Here is a 19,986-nt window from a genome sequence, read left to right as displayed (position 1 = left end):
GATTAAGACTAATCACATAAAATTAGGATTAATACAACATAAAAACAATAAGATGATGGATAAAGTGAGAGTGTTATACTTTTCCATTAGATATGAGCCTCTTATATAGGTTGCATTACAAGTGATTAGGGCATGATTAACCCCCTTAAGCAAAAACCTTTATTAAAAACCTTAAAGTGAGCACCCATTGCCAAATGTTTCCACCCATTGCCTAGTTTTGAGGGAAAGCAAGATTCTCCTCCACTTGAGCTAGGCACCTAGAATATGGTGAATTAAATCCATCTTTGGCCATTGTCTACTATACATATCATGGCTATAAGACTTATGAACCATATGCCCTTATCCCAAATGGCACGTGTATGATATTTGGTGTAATTGATTGAGGCCATGGAATTGAATGTACTTGGGCAAAAGGTAGTGATTGACATGCATGTAATGCCAGTCGGGGTTGGGGCATATCCTATCATACTAGGAAGGGCATGATTAACCCTTAAGCAAAAACCTTTGAAAACCTTGAAGTGAGCACCCATTGCCAAAATGTTGCACCCATTGCCTAGTTTTGAGGGACAACAGGATCCTCCTCCACTTGAGCTAGGCACCTAGAAATGAGGTCTAGACAAGACTGGTACTACAGAGGATGTATAGACTTGTTTGTTGATACACCCAAGGGAAAAATGATAAGGTATGATGTGAAAATAGGCAAAATTTTAGAGATTGGAGAGTTGGAAAGACAGAGAGGAGTTGATTGAACTTTGATTGACAGTTTTGATGACTATTCTACTGGTTCATCTAAGATAGATGGGGAATCAGAATTGGACCAGAGCTTATTAGAGTTGGAGGTAGACATTTTGTTGTGTATAGATGATTAGTCATACAACAGAGTCAGGTTGTGGCCTACATCATCGGTGGCTCAGAGGTGGTTTTACTCTGTTGGGGCAGGTTACATTGGGTTGTGGGGTCTCTCTCTCTCTCTCTCTCTCTCTCTCTCTCTCTCTCTCTCTCTCTCTCTCTCTCTCTCTCTCTCTCTCTCTCGGAAAGATGATCCGACTCCTCTTCCTTCTCCACTGGGTTTGTTGATATCGTTCCTTCTCCACTGGGTTTGCTGTAGCAGTCTCTTGCCATGTGTCCTGGCTTTCCATAGTTGTGGCAAGTGAAGGTCCTTCCTTCTACTCAGCCTCTTCCTCGTCCTTGTCCGCGAGAGAATCCTCCTCGGGTGAAGAATGCCTTTTCTTCTCCTGCTGGGCTGAGTCGAGCCGAGCCATTTCTTCTCTTTGCCTCTAATATCTTGCTCTAGTAGAGATCCTTCTATCTCATGTAGCTTCAATTCAGGTACATTCTTTAGTGTTGCTACAATATTTTCATATTCACCTTTGTTCACACTCTTCAGAAGCACTGCTAGTGCCTCATCATCTTCTACCTTTTTGCCAATAGTAGCTGCTAGTTGTTGCTTAATGCTTTTATATCTGTTCAAGTGTGTGATTAAAGGTTCACTTTCTTTCATATCCAATTTGTAGAATTGCATTAACAAATTTATCTTTGAATTTTCATCCCATGCATCTTTTTCCCATTGTATCCCTGTGATGTGATGAATGATTTCATCATTTAAACTGAGTGCAATAAGTCCCAATGCTTTTTCATTCTTGCTCTTCCACTCATTTTTCCCTCTCACCTCTGGTAATTCATCTCTTCCCTCAACTAGCCCCCACAGATTTTTCCTCATGAGCAGATACATGGTTTTTGTCTGCCATGTGTAAAACTGCTCCCCATTAAATTTGGCTATTTCTTATGCTGTACTCATGATGATGTGAAGGGGGTCTTACCTCTTGATCCAATTTCAAGATTCAAGGGTAGTGTCTACCCTTTTAAAACTCAATCTGGTGTTTAAGAGATAATTACAACAATTTATCAGCATAAAATCACCAGAAATTACATTAAATCAAGGGTAACCAATTTGTACGGAATGGTTGGAGTATCAAACCAACTCCGAATTGCAATCTAAAATTATAGGGATTTGTATCACATACCTAATGGTTAATTTGAACCCTCAATTGCACCAAAATACAGTGATTAGCACTGATTAGATTAATCCTCTGTTTTGTGTGCAAAAAACAAAGTATGCGGGGAGCCCAGATCTGAGGCCTTAGAGTTCAAATGAGCTCAAAGCCTTTCAAAGCCATCAATAGCAATTAGTCTAGTAGAGGATTAAGCCAAGAAACACAAGATTTGACCAAACATTCAATGCTTAATCTCTAATTTACCAAAGTCACCTGCAGATTTGATGAAGAGCTTGGATCTCACTGTAGACTTGATCAAATCGAATTCTGACTTCACCAGCTTGTAGAGCATGCTTGAAAACCCCCAGGGCTAAGAGGAATTAGACCCATTTGATCTGGAGCAGCAGAGAAATCAAATTCACCTCAGAAAAACGACACCTCTTAATTCGTGATTTTTTTTGCAGTTGGCATTGGCGATTTGCGCTTTTGATTAGACTGGCTGGAGCACAAATGAGTTGGCTATGGCTAGAAGAGTTTGGGCTAATTTGATGTGTGCAAGGAGAGGTAGCTCCTCCACTGGCTGGGGGTACAGAAAGCTTCTTGAAAATAACTAAAAAATTGATTATTTCTTAATTATCTACTAATTCTAATTAACTAGATAATGGGCTCATAAACTTGATGGATTTTAGGCTAGGCTCTGATACCATGTTAAAATTAGAGCAATGTGATGAGCGATGGTGGATCAAATGCTAGAATCAACATCATTAACAAGGTGATTAGATAATAATTAAGACGTAATTAGTGAGTAATCAACTAATAGCTTAATGTAGGCATGGATAATAAAAAACCAGCAAATTCTCATTAGGCCAATGCCTCAATTTATAGAGTTTATATCCAAGCATCTAATCCCACTGATTTCTCCTTGATTCACTCCACCTCTTTTGCTTGATTCTATCCACGTCTCCCAGAATATCTCCACACTTCCTAAATCTTCTCATGCTACCCTTTATTCTCTCCCAGTAGATTCTTCTCACCTTTTCACAGGTTCTCTCACATTTACACATTCTCTTTTACAGCCTCTAACCAAGGGCTTGTTTCCCGCACACACCCTATTCACTTGTATATTTAAACAAGGTCTTCTACCTTGGTCTCTCTTTCACAAATCCCTTAGATTCTCTCAACTTCTCCCAAGGTTTTGTTTTTGGTTCTCACAAAGCGAGACACTTTTTGAGGCTATGGTAAGGTTATGGATTCTTCCCTTATTGTGGCCATTAATTTGACCAGAATTCGGGTATTGTCTAGCTCTCTCTTCTAGTTATTGTAGAAATCAACATGGGTATCAATTGCTTTGATGTATCAAATCCAATGTTCTTGATTTCCACCCTTGAAAAGGTAAAGTCCTTCTCTGTCATCTCTTGGTCTCCACACTACCACCACTTGATCAGTGGTGTTACCCCTTATCAAATTCCGGCATTACATATAGCATTCCTACTACTCTTAGCATGTAGAAGAAAGTGATATCTTTGGCATCCATTTTGGCCTATCTCGTGTCTATGAAGTTTTTGAAAGAATATTAATGGTTGCTAGAATGTGCATCAAGTTCTTAGTGTTTTTAAACTTTGGGAGTGGAGCAAAATACAAGCTCTCATACTCTTCATCCAACATTTTGATTACTATCGTGGATCTTGGAATCATCAATTGAATCCATGCAAATGATGTAGTCATAAGTGTTGGGCTCGTGAGTGAAGTTCATGACCATAGAAGAGTGGCAGAAACTCAAGCCATGATTACTATTGTGGGGCTTGGAATCATCAACTAAATTTGTGCATAGGATGTAGTCATAATTGTTGGGCTCGTGAGTGAAGTTCACGACAACAGAAGAGTGGTGGAAACTCAGGCCATGATATTTAAGTTTTGTAAAAGTCCTATAGGCTTTACTATATCTCAAGAGTGTGTGCATGCACATGCATGCATGTGTGTGTCTCAAGAGTGTGTGCATGTGCACACATGCATATGTGTGTGTGTTAAGGCGAGTAGATGTATTCAATGAGCTATCACATGATTTGTTTACAATGAGTGTGTGTGTCTCAAGAGTGTGTGCATGTGCACACATGCATATGTGTGTGTGTTAAGGCGAGTAGATGTATTCAATGAGCTATCACATGATTTGTTTACCAAAATTTAAAGTAATGGCAAGGGAAGATGGTTAGGAGGGCTATTGCTATGGTTAGGAGGGCTATTGCTATGGTTTATTATTGTGATTGGCCACCTCATTTTCTCATGAGGCTAGGCCAAAATTCTAAAACATATGTATAAATTATCCATCTTCAAAGAGCCTTCGGGCGCTTGAGATCATCAACTCAATCCGTGCAAAGGATGTAGTCATAAGTGTTGGGCTCGTGAGTGAAGTTCCTGACCATAGAAGAGTGGCAAAAACTCAGGCCATGACATTTAAGTTTTGTAAAAGTCCCATAGGCTTTACTAGTGCATGCGCACACACATGCATGTGTGTGCGTTAAAGTGAGTAGATGTATTCCATGAGCTATCACATGATTTATTTACCAAAATTTAAAGTAATGGCAAGGGAGGATGGTTAGGAGGCCTATTGCTATGGTTTATTATTGTGATTGGCCACCTTATTCTCTCATTAGTCTAGTCCAAAATTCCAAAACATATGTCTAAATTGTCCACCTTCAAAGAGCCTTCGGGAGCTTTTATGTTCTCTTTATGGTACATTATTAGTGCATGTACATGTGGTGCAATGGCTGGGCATGTCTGCATATGCAGGTTGCTCAAAATAACTTATATATGCACTCATACTACTAGTAAAGACAACATAGCACCATTAGCAATCACATAGTGAGAAGATCATGAAACCCCAAACATATAAATGTTCTCCTTGTGACAATGGGTCGATAAAAGTTAACCCCTCTTGTTATCCACAAGTCCCTTTTACTTGACATCTCATAGGCCTATGTGTGCATCTAGACAAAGATGTATCTAACATCCCCTCTTACATAACAAGAGAGGACACATCTCAAGCATGAGACAATCTCAATAGAGTCGAGATAAGAGGTGCTCCTACTAGGTTGAACTTGAGATGCTATGTCTACTAACAACATAATTCATTAATGCCAACAACAAACTAAACAAAGACCCCCTTGCACAAGAGAAACAAGGTCCTTACCTTCATCATCTTCCTTTTACCTTGGTGTATGTTTTTCTTTGGTGGGGGGTGCCCCAAGCCTTTAAGCTGATGGTACATAGACCAGAGAGCAAGCTATATAACATAATCTGTAGTTGTAGCTATAGGGAGCCTTGCTTGGATTCCATAAAAATTGACTCATGTGATGTATGTTTCTAAGGGAAAAAGAGACAAATGCTAAGGTTTAGAGAAATGTAGCTAGTCGCATAATTTTTTGTGATTAAAAAATACAATTTATTTTTTAAGAAATGACATGAGGATTAATCTACAAATTTTGAGCACCAAAATGTTTTAATGTTACCCATGTAAACATATGGTGTGCTAAATCAAAGCACTTTTTTGTGAAGGTAGGAAAATGGGTGCAACAACCATTGGGAAAAAGAGACTGTCCATGTAGCACTTCAAAAAAGAGGCTTGACAACACGTGGCTGGTAAACGTTCCACATTGGGTATGGAAAAATGTTGGGAAACCGTGTATCCAAGAGCAAACCCTCTCATTCGCTCATCACAAGAGCTTTTGTGGAGATCGCTAAGCGGGGTTTATGTGATGGAAGTCTACGTGATCTCACGGTTGTATGTGTTGTTGCCTCGGTGAGATTTCCCACATGATATCAGAGCTAAGCACTCCAAACAAGCACCCAAAGCCTTTTTTTAAACCTTGCATTAATTAAATAAGTAATAACCTTAGGAAAGACGTTTTGAATAACCGTAGTAATAACCTGAGGAATTAAGTTTTGCATTAAAGGTTCAAAGGCCTATTTTAATTTTAGAAACAAATCTAGGAGGATTGTATTGAATTTTAGGTTGACCACCATTTGGCACTCGCATGGATTGCATGGACGCCATCATTTCGATGCCAAATTTGTCCCATGTGCTTCTGCGGAGAGGATGGCCATGGGTGATGTCCTGTATAGCAGACGACCACACTATGCTTACAAATTAGACAGTTGAGGATGACATTTTCAATTTCTAGGAAAAGGCGATTGCCAGCATGCGTGGCCTTGGCCTCAGTGAGGATCGAGATGGGGGCAGCTGCCATCGAGACGACGGAGGCAGCCGCCATGGCCTCAACGAGGATCGAGACGGGGGTAGAAACTCTTGTGTTGAATCAAGGCTTCTGGAGAGGCTGAGATCATGACAAAGTCGGTCAAGGGTGTTGATTTTTGGAGATAGTGCTGAAGAGTTACTTAAGACGACGATAATGTTGAGGTGAATCCAATGAGGGTGTTGCACATACAATTCTGTGTGAAGATGGAGGACATGGCTAAAGGAGCAAAGGAGAAGCTAGGTGGCGACGCGAAGAAGAGTACTCTCATAGGGCGCATGGAAAGTCCAAGGGGGTAGTGGTAGAGATTGTCGAGAAGGTGGAGGGGCCACCAAGGGGGTGGCCGAAAGGTGGTCGTGGCGGAGATTGTCAAAAATGCTAAGAAGGCTTTTCAACCTTAGTCAAAACCTTAGTCAAACTTTTCCTATTGACAACCCTTTTCTAAGGGGAGTGTCTTGGGAAAAAGAGACGGTTTGTGTAGTGCTCCATAAAAGGATGCTTGACACGTGGATAGTAAAGGGGTATTGAAAAATGTTATGTAACCATATATCCAATCCAGCGACCCTTTTATCTCATCACAAGAGATTTTCTTGAAGATGGCTAGGCAGGTGCTTTTCGTGGAGATGACTAAACGGGGTTTTCTATGAGATGGAAGCCTATGTGGTCGGTTGCATATGTTAGCACCTTACTGAGATTTTTTGCATGGTATCAGAGCCAGGTACTCTCTTATAAGGGGGTACAAAAATAGGCAACCGGTGCACCAGCGATTAGCAAAAGGCTTCATGAAAGAATGCTGGACACGTGGATGGTAAAGGTCCCACACATGACAATGTTTATATATCTAATCATTACGAGAGCTTTTGCTAGGCAGGTTTCTATGATGGAAGCGTACGTAAATTCGTTGAGATTTTTCACTCGTTTTAACTAATATCAGTCAATTGAGATTTTCACCTATTTTAACCTAATATATATCACTCAATCATGAGGCGAGAAATTCTCTCTCTCGTTTCGGCACTTCTGGAATCAACACCTAGCCATTTGAAAATGCAACCGGTCGTGAGTTGTAGTTTTGAAAGACCAAAAAAATCCTTTATTAAAAACAATCCAAATCTAGCACCAAAAGAATCTTTGACATGCCCAATAAAGTAGAACTTCAAAAAGAGACTTTTGGCTTAACTTAAAACATACTTGCAAGTGATTCATTCGCTAAATTAAAAATTTACCAAATTTTCCACTATTTGTTGATGTCTAAGTCTTGTTTAAGTACAAGCCTATCAACTACAAAATCTTAGAATATTCCAAACAAAAAAACATGACACAAAAGTTGCATTAGAGACTCACAAAAACAAAGAGCTTCACTTTGAATACAAAATTATTGCTATCGTTACTAAAAAGCAAAATATAATTACTTTTACCGCACAACTTCAATATGATTAAATTAATCTTCATTGATTTAAAAAACAAGTCTAATTATGAGACAATTCCTATAAATGCTTCAATACTGACAACATTTGAACAATTTTTTGAACCAATCTCAAAACGCAAGCTCCTCAAAAAGATTTGTGATGCTAGTTTTTTTGAATACAAACAAACGTTGTTCAAAACACTCTCAAAACCTAGAAATCCTTGAACACCCCCAATGAGGATTTAAATACCAAAAATTGTTTGAAACTACAAGTGTCTAAATCTATTCTAGCACAGGAAATTCCTCCTCTTCATCATGACTAACTTCTTCATCAGTTTGCTCGCGTCCTACAATGAGTGGTGTTGACTAACTTCTTCATCAATTTGCTCGCATCCTAAAATGAGTGGTGTTGACTCCGTAAGAGGAATATCAATATCCACAATATGTGGATCTTTATAAGGCTCAAGATCTGCAAACTGCATTTCATCATCAGGGCTGAGGTTCTCCAAATGCATCCACCACTCTTGGGTTTGCTGCCATGTTTTTCATTCCAACCTCTTGAAACTCGTCCAGCAATTCTTTCATTGCAATGACTTGTTGGTGAATAAAACAAACTTGAACTGGATCTAGCTCAACAGCAACAACATTCCTTCCTTTTTTAAGAGCACTAATAGTGGTTGTTCCTAAGAAAAAAAGAATCAACATAGTAAAGCTCACTTAAATGAGCAATATAAAATATGTAATAAGTTAAGGTTGCATGATTACCTGTCCCCACAAAAAGATCCATGATCCACTCTCCTTTTAAAGATAGAAGCTCAATTAAATCCATCATCAAAAGTTGTGGTTTTTGATAATAAGGATTCATGATCTCATTTGAATCACCAGAAAGTTCCCTAAACTTTCGACACACGCCTGGTCTATCAAAAATATTTGTTCGGTTAGGTTTCGAAGCAAAATTAAAATTTCCTTTACTATTCAGACCCACAGCAGACCAGAAACCAATGGTAGCAAACTCGGCAGCAAAAGAAAGTCTGTCAAGATTATAGCCTTTTATGTTAGGCTTTGTCCTACAAAAGAAAAAGTTAGGCTTTAACTTAAGCTTTTATAACTTGCAAAAGAATCCTTGAAATTTAACATACCATATGCATAGGTGATGGACCATTTGATTGTCAACGAATGCTTTCTGTGCAGCAGAGATTTGATCATGAGCATGAAAAATTACCAGTGCCCATGATTCACCCATTGTGACCTTCTTGAAAGCATCGATGACTCTTTTATATGCACTTACACCATACTTTACTTCATCGTGTATTAAGTGTGGTGCCTTAAATCCATACGGAGCATCAGCAAAATGGCTAAAGTAAAATGTTGTGTAGTCACAAACGATTCCATGTTCTCTACTTTGCCTTCATGAACAAAATATTGAACTGATTCTACAGACACATCATCAGAAATGAATATATTTGCCTCTTGAATGGTCTCCAAAGTTTGTCCCTCTTCTAATCTCTTCCGCTCTGCCCTTGCGTGACTCAAATGTTGCTCAAACTCTTGAGGAATGCTCTTTATGGGAGCACGAGGTGCTCGAGACTGTTAAAATGAAAATAGGTAAACATTAAATGTATTCTAGAATACACATTGACTGGATTACAACAGAGTCAAGTTGTGGCCTACATCATGAGTGGCTCAGAGGTGGTTTTACTCTGTTGTTGGGGCAGGTTACATTGGGTTGTGGGGTTCTCTCTCTCTCTCTCTCTCTCTCTCTCTCTCTCTCTCTCTCTCTCTCTCAGAAAAGATGATCGACCCCTCTTCCTTAGGAGCCTCCATGAAGTTTTCCGATGTCGTTCCTTCTCCACTAGGTTTGCTGATGTGGTTCCTTCTCCACTGGGTTTGCTGTAGCAGTATCTTGCCATGTGTCCTGGCTTTCCACAGTTGTGGCAAGTGAAGGTCCTTCCTCCTGCTCAGCCTCTTCCTCGTCCTTGTCCGCGAGAGAATCCTCCTCGGGTAAAGAATGCCTTTTCTTCTCCTGCTGTTGAGTCGAGCCATTTCTTCTCTTTGCCTCTAATATCTTGCTCTAGTAGAGCTCCTTCTATCTCGTTTAATCTTTAATTTACCAAAGTCACCTGCAGATTTGATGAAGAGCTTGGATCTCACTGTAGACTTGATCAAATCAAATTCTGACTTCACCGGCTTGTAGAGCATACTTGAAAACCCCTAGGGTTAAGAGGAATTAGACCCATTTGATCTGGAGCAGCAAAGAAATCAAATTCACCTAAGAAAAATGGCACCTCTTAATTCGTGAATTTTTGCAGTTGGCGTTGGCGGTTTGCGCTTCTGATTAGACTGGCTGGAGCACAAATGAGTTGGCCATGGCTATCTAGAAGAGTTTGGGCTAATTTAATGTGTGCAAGGAGAGGTAGCTCCTCCACTGGCTGGGGGGTACAGAAAGCTTCTTGAAAATAACTACAAAATTGATTATTTCCTAATTATCTACTAATCCTAATTAAATAGATAATGGGATCATAAACTTGATGGATTCTAGGCTAGGCTCTGATACCATGTTAAAATTAGAGCAATGTGATGAGCTATAGTGGATCAAATGCTAGAATCAACATCATTAACAAAGTGATTAGATAATAATTAAGACGTGATTAGTGAGTAATTGATTAATAGCTTAATGTAGGCATGGATAATAAAAAACCAGCAAATTCTCATCAGGACAATGCCTCAATTTATAGAGTTTACATCCAAGCATCTAATCCCACTGATTTCTCCTTGATTCACTCCACCTCTTTTGCTTGATTCTCTCCACCTCTCCCAGAATATCTCCACACTTCCTAAATCTTCTCATGCTACCCTTGATTCTCTCCACCTCTCCCAAAATATCTCCACACTTCCTAAATCTTCTCATGCTACCCTTTATTCTCTCCCAGTAGATTCTTCTCACCTTTTCACAGGTTCTCTCACATTTACACATTCTCTTTTAAAGCCTCTAACCAAGGGCTTGTTTCCCGCACACACCCTATTCACTTGTATATTTCAAGGTCTTCTACCTTGGTCTCTCTTTCACAAATCCCTTAGATTCTCTCAACTTCTCCCAAGGTTCTGTTTTCGGTTCTCACAAAGCGAGACACTTTTTGAGGCTATGGTAAGGTTATGGGTTCTTCCCTTATTGTGGCCATTAATTTGACCAAAATTCGGGTATTGTCTAGCTCTCTCTTCTAGTTATTGTAGAAATCAACATGGGTATCAATTGCTTTGATGTATCAAATCCAATGTTCTTGATTTCCACCCTTGAAAAGGTAAAGTCCTCCTTCTCTGTCATCTCTTGGTCTCCACACTACCACCACTTGATTAGTGGTGTTACCCCTTATCAAATTTTGGCATTACATATAGCATTCCTACTACTCTTAGCATGTAGAGGAAAGTGATATCTTTGGCATCCGTTTTGGCCTGTCTCGTGTCTATGAAGTTTTTGAAAGAATATTAATGGTTGCTAGAATGTGCATCAAGTTCTTAGTGTTTTTAAACTTTGGGAGTGGAGCAAAATACAAGCTCTCATACTCTTCATCCAACATTTTGATTACTATCGTGGATCTTGGAATCATCAACTGAATCCATGAAAATGATGTAGTCATAAGTGTTGGGCTCGTGAGTGAAGTTCATGACCATAGAAGAGTGGAAAAAACTCAAGCCATGATTACTATTGTGGGGCTTGGAATCATCAACTGAATTCATGCAAAGGATGTAGTCATAATTGTTGGGCTCGTGAGTGAAGTTCACGACAACAGAAGAGTGGTAGAAACTCAGGCCATGATATTTAAGTTTTGTAAAAGTCCCATAGGCTTTAAGAGTGTGTGCATGCACATGCATGCATGGAGCGAGCATGAAACAAAAATCACTTGTGGACATTCTTGTGTCATAGCAACCAGCCCCGTAGCTATGAAAGCTGCCCTGTACTCAGCTTCACAACTAGAAGTGGCCACAGTAGGTTGCTTCTTGCTCAACCAAGATATGCATGAGCTACCGAGCATGAAACAAAAACAACTTGTGGACACTCTTGTGTCATAGCAACCAGCCCAATCTGAGTTCGAAAAAGCATGTAAATCTGGTGGCAACAATCCCCCCTTGGGATAAAACAACCCAAGATGTATGGTGCCACTCAAGTAGCGAAAGATGCATTTAACTGCCTTCCAATGCTGAGACCTTGGGCTATGCATAAACCTGCTCACCTATGAGACTGCAAACTGAATGTCTGCCCTCGTAATGCATACATAAATGAGGCAACCAACAACTGTCTGATAGAGTGTGACATCAAAGTGATCTCCAGCATCACGAAGACTCAACTTCAAACCTATCTCCATTGGAGTAGCAATAGGCTTGCAGTCTTCAAGGCCAAATCTCCGCAACAATGTCTCAATATACTTTGTCTGACACAAAGCAATACCTCCATCACACTGCTTCAATTGTATCCCCAAATAATGATGCAAATGCCCCAAATTTCACATCTCAAAAGAGGCATTCAAATCAGCCTTAAAATCAGCAATATGACTCTCATTTGGTCCTGTGAGCAGCATGTCATCGACATAGAGAGCAATGATTAGATGTACATCATCCACACGTTTACCATACAAAGTGCTTTCTGTTGGACTATTCTAAAAACCATGTGCCGTCAACTATGCATGTATCTATTCATACCAAGCTTGTGGAGCTTGCTTTAAACCATACAAAGACTTTTTCAACCTGCACACTTTGTTTTCCTACCCTCTTTGAACAAAACCATGAGGCTGCGCGATACATACACCTCCTCATGCAAATCTCCATTCAAGAACGTAGTCTTTATGTCCAATTGATGTACATTCCAACCATTATGAGCTACCAATGCACAAATGCTACGAATGGTAGTCATACGACAAGTGGGAGCAAAGGTCTCATCAAAATTAATGCCCTTTTCTTGAGCATAACCCTTTGCAACAAGTCTAGCCTTATAGCGATCAACACTGCCATACATCTAGCTTTCTACATCTAATGACCTTTTTACCAATAGGCAAATCACACAAAGACCATGTACCATTCTTCATTATAGCATCATATTCACTTTGCATTGTAGCCAACCAATTTTTTGATTTTTGTGCCTCATCAAATGAAAAAGGTTCTTCCTCTTCACACATACTAGACACAGCCAAAGCATAACAATCTAATGCATAAGAGGCATGCTGAAAACCTGAACGAGTACGACTAGAAGTAGGTGTATCAATTTTACTATCACACAAGATTTGCGTCAGCCATTTAGGCATACCTCTAGCCTGCTCATTTTTAGCCCTATCCTCATAAATTACATCCTGTAAATCTGCATCAAAAATAGGCTGGTCTATGATGTCATTTGAAATCTGCATAGGCTGAATATTTGCCTCACTAGGACTTACATTTGAATTCCCACCTGTAAAACAGAGGCAACAACATATCAAATACATCCCGTGAGCTCACACCTGTCTCTTTGGTACATGATAACAAAGGTTTCACATCATCTTCCACAAAAACAACATCTTGACTAATCAAGATATGCTTTGATTGCGGCGGATGATACAATCTGTAACCCTTGCTCTCAGCATTGTAACCAACAAAAATGCATTTGACAGCCTTGTCATCCAATTTTCTACGTTGTTGCACAGGCACTAAAGCATAGGCCAAGCAACCAAAGACACGCAAGTGACCAATAGAAAGCGTCCTACCATGCCAAGCTTCGTATGGAGTAATAGACTGCAAGGCCTTTGTGGGACCCCTGTTGAGTACATATGCAGCACACATGATAGCCCCAAGCCAAAATGCATGTGGCAAAGCTTGGCTCTCTTGACCATACATCGTGCCATCTCCATAAGTGACCTGTTTTTCCTCTCAGCAACACCATTTTGTTGAGGGGTATACGGCACTGTACATTGGTGTTTTATCCCACGACTAGCCAGAAATGCATCAAATTCTTTAGACATGTACTCTCCCCTCGATCAGAATGGAGGGTGCCCATAGTACAATTGGATACATTTTCAATCATAAGCAAAAACTGTTTGAAGCATAAAAACACTTCGGACTTTGCCTTTAGTGGATATACCCATGCATGCCTTAAGTAATCATCAATGAAAGTCATGAAATATAAGTGTCCAAATGACGGAGTTTGCATAGGCCCACATACATCACTATGTACAAGTTACAATTTGCGAGTGGCCCGCATAGAACCATCCTTTGGAAATGCAGAACGCTGCATTCTGCCCAAAATACAGCCTTCACAAACATGTTTTAATGGTGCCTCAAGAGGGAGCAATGAAACAACCATATCAAATTTCTGCAAACGCAGCAAACTAGCAAAGTTCAGATGACCAAAATGAGCATGCCATAGTTTTGCATCTGAAACTACCTTTTCATCAGAAATTGCATTTGCTGAATCTTCCACACACTTGTCATAAGAACTGAGCCTATACAGCCCACGAAACAAGGTGCTAGATGCAATAATTGTATCACCAGAAGTCAAATCATGAACAGTATATCTGTCATTCACAAATTTGACTACGAGTCCAAGTCTAGCAAGCGCAGAGATAGACAATAGATTCTTCTTTATCCCTGGCACATACAAAGCATCTGAAAGTGTGAAAGTGCTGCCATTTACAGCAGTAAGCATAATTTTACCAACGCCCTTCACTAGGTAAGAAGCATTATTGGCACATGTGACAGTATTCCCATTAGGGACAGCCTCAAGACAAGTGAACATATCACGATGCGAGGTAATGTGCTTTGTAGCACCACTATCAAAATACCATACATCAGAGTCAACAGAAACTGCCAAACATGCATCATGTACAGATGGGTCATACTGGCAATACACCCTAAACGCCCATTCTGTATCCTACACAACATTTGTAGAATCTGCATTTGTAGAAGCATCCGCTATTGTGGCTGCATTTGACTCTTTCTTCTTTGCCTCTTTAGCCTTTAGCTTAGGGCAATTCTTGATGACATGATCAGTTGCCTTATAATAGTTGCACCTCATTTTTTTCTTGCCTTTATCAAGAGCCTTCTCAGACCTATTGTTGCTACCTGTGGAAGGAGAAGAAGTTGCATACCTACTAATAGGAGAAGAAACAGTGAAAGGGGCTACCTTTATGACTTCTTCTCTACTGGGCAGCAACAAATGCCTGATCAACTGCATATTGTCTAGCACCTTGTTTTGCCTGGACTGCACTTTCTTGCAAGAGCTTGTTGACCAAAGTATCATACTTGAAAACATCAGGTCTGTCCTCAGTAAAACAAGTCTCCACGTGGAAGCAAAAGTCTGATATGACTCAGGTAAAGCATCAAGAACAGTCTACACAAGAGAATCATCAGGAATAATCTCACCTGTAGAAATCAGCTGTTCCTTGAGATCTTTAATCTCAGCAAGAAAAACATTCATGTCATCATCTTCCTACATAATCTTCGATTCTATCTCTTCACGCAGGTAAGAGATTTTTGCCTCGTTACGACTTGCATATAAAGACCTGCATACAAACCAGCTAGAATATCCCAAGCCTGTTTTGTTGTTTTAGCTAAACGAATATGTGGAGTGATGTTATGTTTGACAGAAAGTGCAATCAAGGCATGAGCCTGCGCATCTTTACCATCCCAACAAGCTTGTTCAGCAATGGATAAAACAGCAGCAACAGTAGAGCTGCTACGCCTGCAACATCCTCAACAGATCCTACATCCACAGAACTTGGACGTACATCCATACCTTGCACAATGTTCCACACTCCTTTTGTAAACAAAACATGCTTCATCATGTATGCCCAAAGTGGGTAGTTGCTGTCTCCATCCAATTTGTCATCAGCAACAACAAACAACGTTCGAAATACATCATTGCTGTTATCAGCCATGGCCACTGATTGAAACTAATGCAAAAGCTACCTATAATGAAGCAAAGACTAAACAGAAAACAACTCGTGCTATGTAGCACGGTCCACAATAGAATACGTATGCCTGTTTTGCAAAAAATTGCACTGTCAAAATTCCTGCACAAAATGACGAAAACACCTGTACAGAACTTGTAATGCAAAAACGGAGCCCGAAACGACCTCAGATGCAATTTCTGAGAACGCTAAGCTATCTACAGAGTATAGGGACCTGCAAGCGCTCGTGAAAGCTCACCTCAATCGGAGAACGTGAGTCGGAAGGTGCTAGCGACGTAGCCCTGGGAGCCGATGCCTACTCTGATACCAATTGTTGGAATTAGGGTTGCAGGAAAGCACACAAAGCTTGGAGAAGAAGAAGCAAGAATGCACACAACACACAGTGTATTAGATTGTGTCAATGTACAAAGATAAGTTAGCTCTAGAATGATGGGCATATATACAAGCCGGGGGGAAAAACCTCCTAAGGAGGGAAAAAGTGCCCCGGCGGTCCTAAGTGTGTTCACACACATCACTGCCTATATATATGGCAACAAGATGATTCGAGTAAATAAAAAGGGAAAGAAAGCAAATCGTAGTTAACATCGCGTGGATAGCCTAAGCATGGAGGATGTGGAATTTCTTGTTTATGGTTTTACCTTGAAAAAGTCGGGTCATCTACGAGAACAAACCAAAAAAATTCTTATGGAGAAAGTCAAAGATTTAACACGAGAGGCATAAGTCCTCTCATTGTAACCAATTTTGTGGACATTATTATTTTATTGGCACAAATTGAGTATTTTTTTTCTCAAAACATGTGTGATTTTATGAGCAACTCTATCATCTTTCAAAGTATTGAAGTGTAAAACTTGCACTTTTTAGGAGCTCGTGCTCTTTTTGTTTTAAAAAATAGTGTTTTAATTTGAATTCTAATGTAGTAGTATCGTTTTCCGACAAATAAATGCGATACACAGAACCGGTCTTTTTTCACGCAAAGATGTTGCTTTTGGGACTTGGCCTGGGTGGCTCCTCCCCACCATCACGTGCATCAGAATTTAGCTCTATTCAATGGCCTCATCACACGCATTAGCGTGCCTGGGGGGACAGTGCTTCAGTGTTCCCGAAAAACCAAATTTGATTTGCACCAAAAAAACCCTCTAACTTTACACTTGCAAAAAAAAAAATCAGTTTTTAAGATTTTAAAATTATAAATTTTAATATTCTCAAGAAAAAACCTTTGACTTCAATGATATAAGACCACAAAACCTTTTCACATCTAAAACTAAACTTAAAAAAACTTTATATTGAAAAATTAACAATTGGACAATGATGAATGATCATGGAATCCATGTTGCATTCAAACATTACATAGTAAATTTAATACAATTAAGTTTGGCAATCACTTCAATAAAAAAACAAATACATAACATTTTTTAAGAACTTTGATTCAGTTAAATATCCCAAGACACATGTCTTGAGGTCTTTGCTCCAACTCTCCATAAACCAATAGCATCTGTAAAATCAAAGGACATGAGTGGCAGTCATTCAATAAAAATGTGCATCAGTATATCCATGCTCTTGGATTCCAATCGGTTCCTCAACTTACTTTTGATAATGCTCTGCACACTAAAACCTCTTTCACACACTACAGTACTACTGCGTTTGCAACATTACAATTTGAGCTAGAGATAACAATGTAGGATACTTCTGACACCACATATCATTTCTCCCAATCAAGCACCAAGTGTCCTTGAGTGACTTTCCTTTCCAATCTGATGCACCTTGAATTTTGAACACATGAAACTCTTTCATCTAACATTGCATTAATATGTGTACCATCTTCCAACGTGATAGGATATCCATAATGCAAAACCAAGGCATCCAACTCAACAGCACCATAGTTTTTCAACTCTTTGGATGATGGAAATCCAAGAGAAGCAAGAATACTAAAATTTTTCATTATAGAAGAATCAGCAAATCTAGTATTCAAGTGACTCTTAACTTCATTGCAAAATTCCATTTGAAAATCAAGAGCTGCAGCCAAGTCACTTCCAATAGCACATCTCTCAATCCTTACCCCATAATACATATCACTTTTAATTGCCTTACACATTGTCCACAACCAACCATGTTGGCAACCAAATTTAAGAATGGATGGAAATCCATAACCATCATGACCTTGCAAATTCATATCTATATAGCATGGACAAGTTGAAAACTCCACATCTATAAAGGCAAGAGTAGAAGATATCAACCTTGGTATGCTTTTCACATCCACAAAACTTTTCTAAAACACTAGTGACAAATTATCCAAGTGATCTAACACATCTGACAAAAAATGCAACATGTATATAAACTTAAAGTGAGCAACTATCCTATACAATCTTTCATTCTCCTCTTTTATAAGGCATAGGAGAAGTGGCTCAAGTACATACTTTCACAAGAACTTTATGCCAACTTAACCACCCGAGTTTATGGATTTTGTCCATCTTAAGGTGTGGACAATCCAATTCTTCTTGCAATTGAGCTAACCTTACTGAACATTTAGAGCTCTTCTTAAACAAGGCAGCAATCTCATTTAAGGTTGTATCCATAAAAATAGCAGGCTGCGAGTTTTTGAATGCATCAAACACACACAAATTTGTTCTATGAGCAACACAATGGATGGCAATCATGAAAGGACTCCTCTTTTTCAATAAGGCAGCAAGACCATTAGTTACACTTGTCATTACTGATGCTCCATCTGAACCAAAACTCACCAATTTTGAGTGATCAAGACCATATTCATCTATCAATCCCACCAAGGCAATTTCCAATCCCTTTGCTAAACGATCCAGGACCTCAAGCAAACCCAAAAAAGATGTTTGCATGTCATTATCATATGCATGTAGCTTGCATACACTATAAGATCCTCCATAACAGAAATATCTGTCGATTCATCAACCATGAGACCAAAGAAAGGAGAAACCTTCACTTTTTGGATGACAGACTAGCATATGGATTCACTAATGAATGAGGTAAACAAGGCTGTAGCCTTATCATTTTGATAAAGCTCTTTAGGAAGAGCTTGCACACCACACATAGACATTAGTTCAACAAGGTTTGAAAACTTGTTTTAAAAGCAAGATCCTCCTTGACAATGTAATAGGCACATCGAAACAAATTCAAAACTCCCAAGTCCACATCACCTTGTTACCGCTTTATTCCTTCTTTCAAAGCATTTTTGCCATAGTTGGCAGAGTAAGTAGCCCATTTATGCTGGTGTGAAGAGGCATGCACTCTAATAGCACTTAACTGTATATTCATTGATCCACATGTGCCAAATTCACTTCTACATTTTCTCATTTTTTGACATAGTGTGCAAAATATGCGACCACGTTCAGCATCAAAATGAGCCCAATCAAAAGGTATATTCCATGCATCATTCCACATACTGCAAGCATTTTTAATTCTCTCTACCTCACACTCTTGAGTGTTACTAGAGACACCTTTAGAATCATGCAAACTCGAATCTCTTTGCTTTCTAGCCTTCTGTTTGGATACAGCCGACAGAACGTGTAAATCCAAGCAACGCTAATAAAGTTGATTGCTTATGCGCCATAACTATAAAAAAAAGAATATTTCAAATTTTAATAGGATTTTACAGACTAACAACTATTCTACATTTATAAAAAATCAATGTTAAAATTACTCTTTTTATACTTCAATTAATTAACTTTTTAGTATTTTAACTTTATTGAGATAATCCCAAAAACTAATTTTTACATCAATGTTAATTTTTAGATAAAAAAAGTTATGATAAAAAACACAATTAAAATCTAGAAAAATAATTTACTAATTTTTAGATAAAAAAAGGTATGATCAACAACACAATTAAAATCTAGAAAAATAATTTACATGGTATATACTATATAGAATTTGGTTTAAACAAATAACTTACAAAGAAAAACTGTTTGGAAAATATAGAAAATTATTTTATAAACTATTCAAGGTATGAGAAAAGACTTATCTCATAATTTGTCAGGTTGAATGGCAATGGCAGCCTTTTGTCAGCCGACTTCAAGGCCTCCCTTCTTGCAAGGGAGAAACAATCATAAAGCCAACAACTCTCTCTCCAATTGCATGCAGCACCCAGCTTCGAAGCACTAGGAGACATCCTCTCTCAGACATGCCTACATCCTCAGCAGGTGTAAATATAGGGCTGCTCATGGCCATGGAACACATTTGTTCCATGGTTGTAAGAGCATCCCTTGCAAGGGAAAAACAAAAGGGCATAGTAAGGGAGAAATAAAAATCAAAGACAAACACAAAAAAACACTCAAGACAGACATCTTTCTCACTCTCAGCCATGCATGCGCCCTCCTCAAAGCTTAAGAAAATCGCCAAAACAGACACTAACACAGAAGCCAAAAACAACAAAAATCATA

General features: G+C 39.1%; 1 pseudogene; it reads right to left on the bottom strand.

The window, feature by feature from the left end:
• Positions 1 to 17,982: 17,982 nt before the first annotated feature.
• On the bottom strand, positions 17,983 to 18,865 carry LOC147639957 (uncharacterized; annotated as a pseudogene).
• Positions 18,866 to 19,986: the final 1,121 nt, after the last annotated feature.

The sequence above is a fragment of the Cibotium barometz genome, chromosome 3, assembly GCF_041138505.1.
Source record: "Cibotium barometz isolate CiBa-2024 chromosome 3, ASM4113850v1, whole genome shotgun sequence".
NCBI lineage: Eukaryota > Viridiplantae > Streptophyta > Polypodiopsida > Cyatheales > Cibotiaceae > Cibotium > Cibotium barometz.
This window is presented reverse-complemented; position numbering and strand designations above follow the sequence as displayed.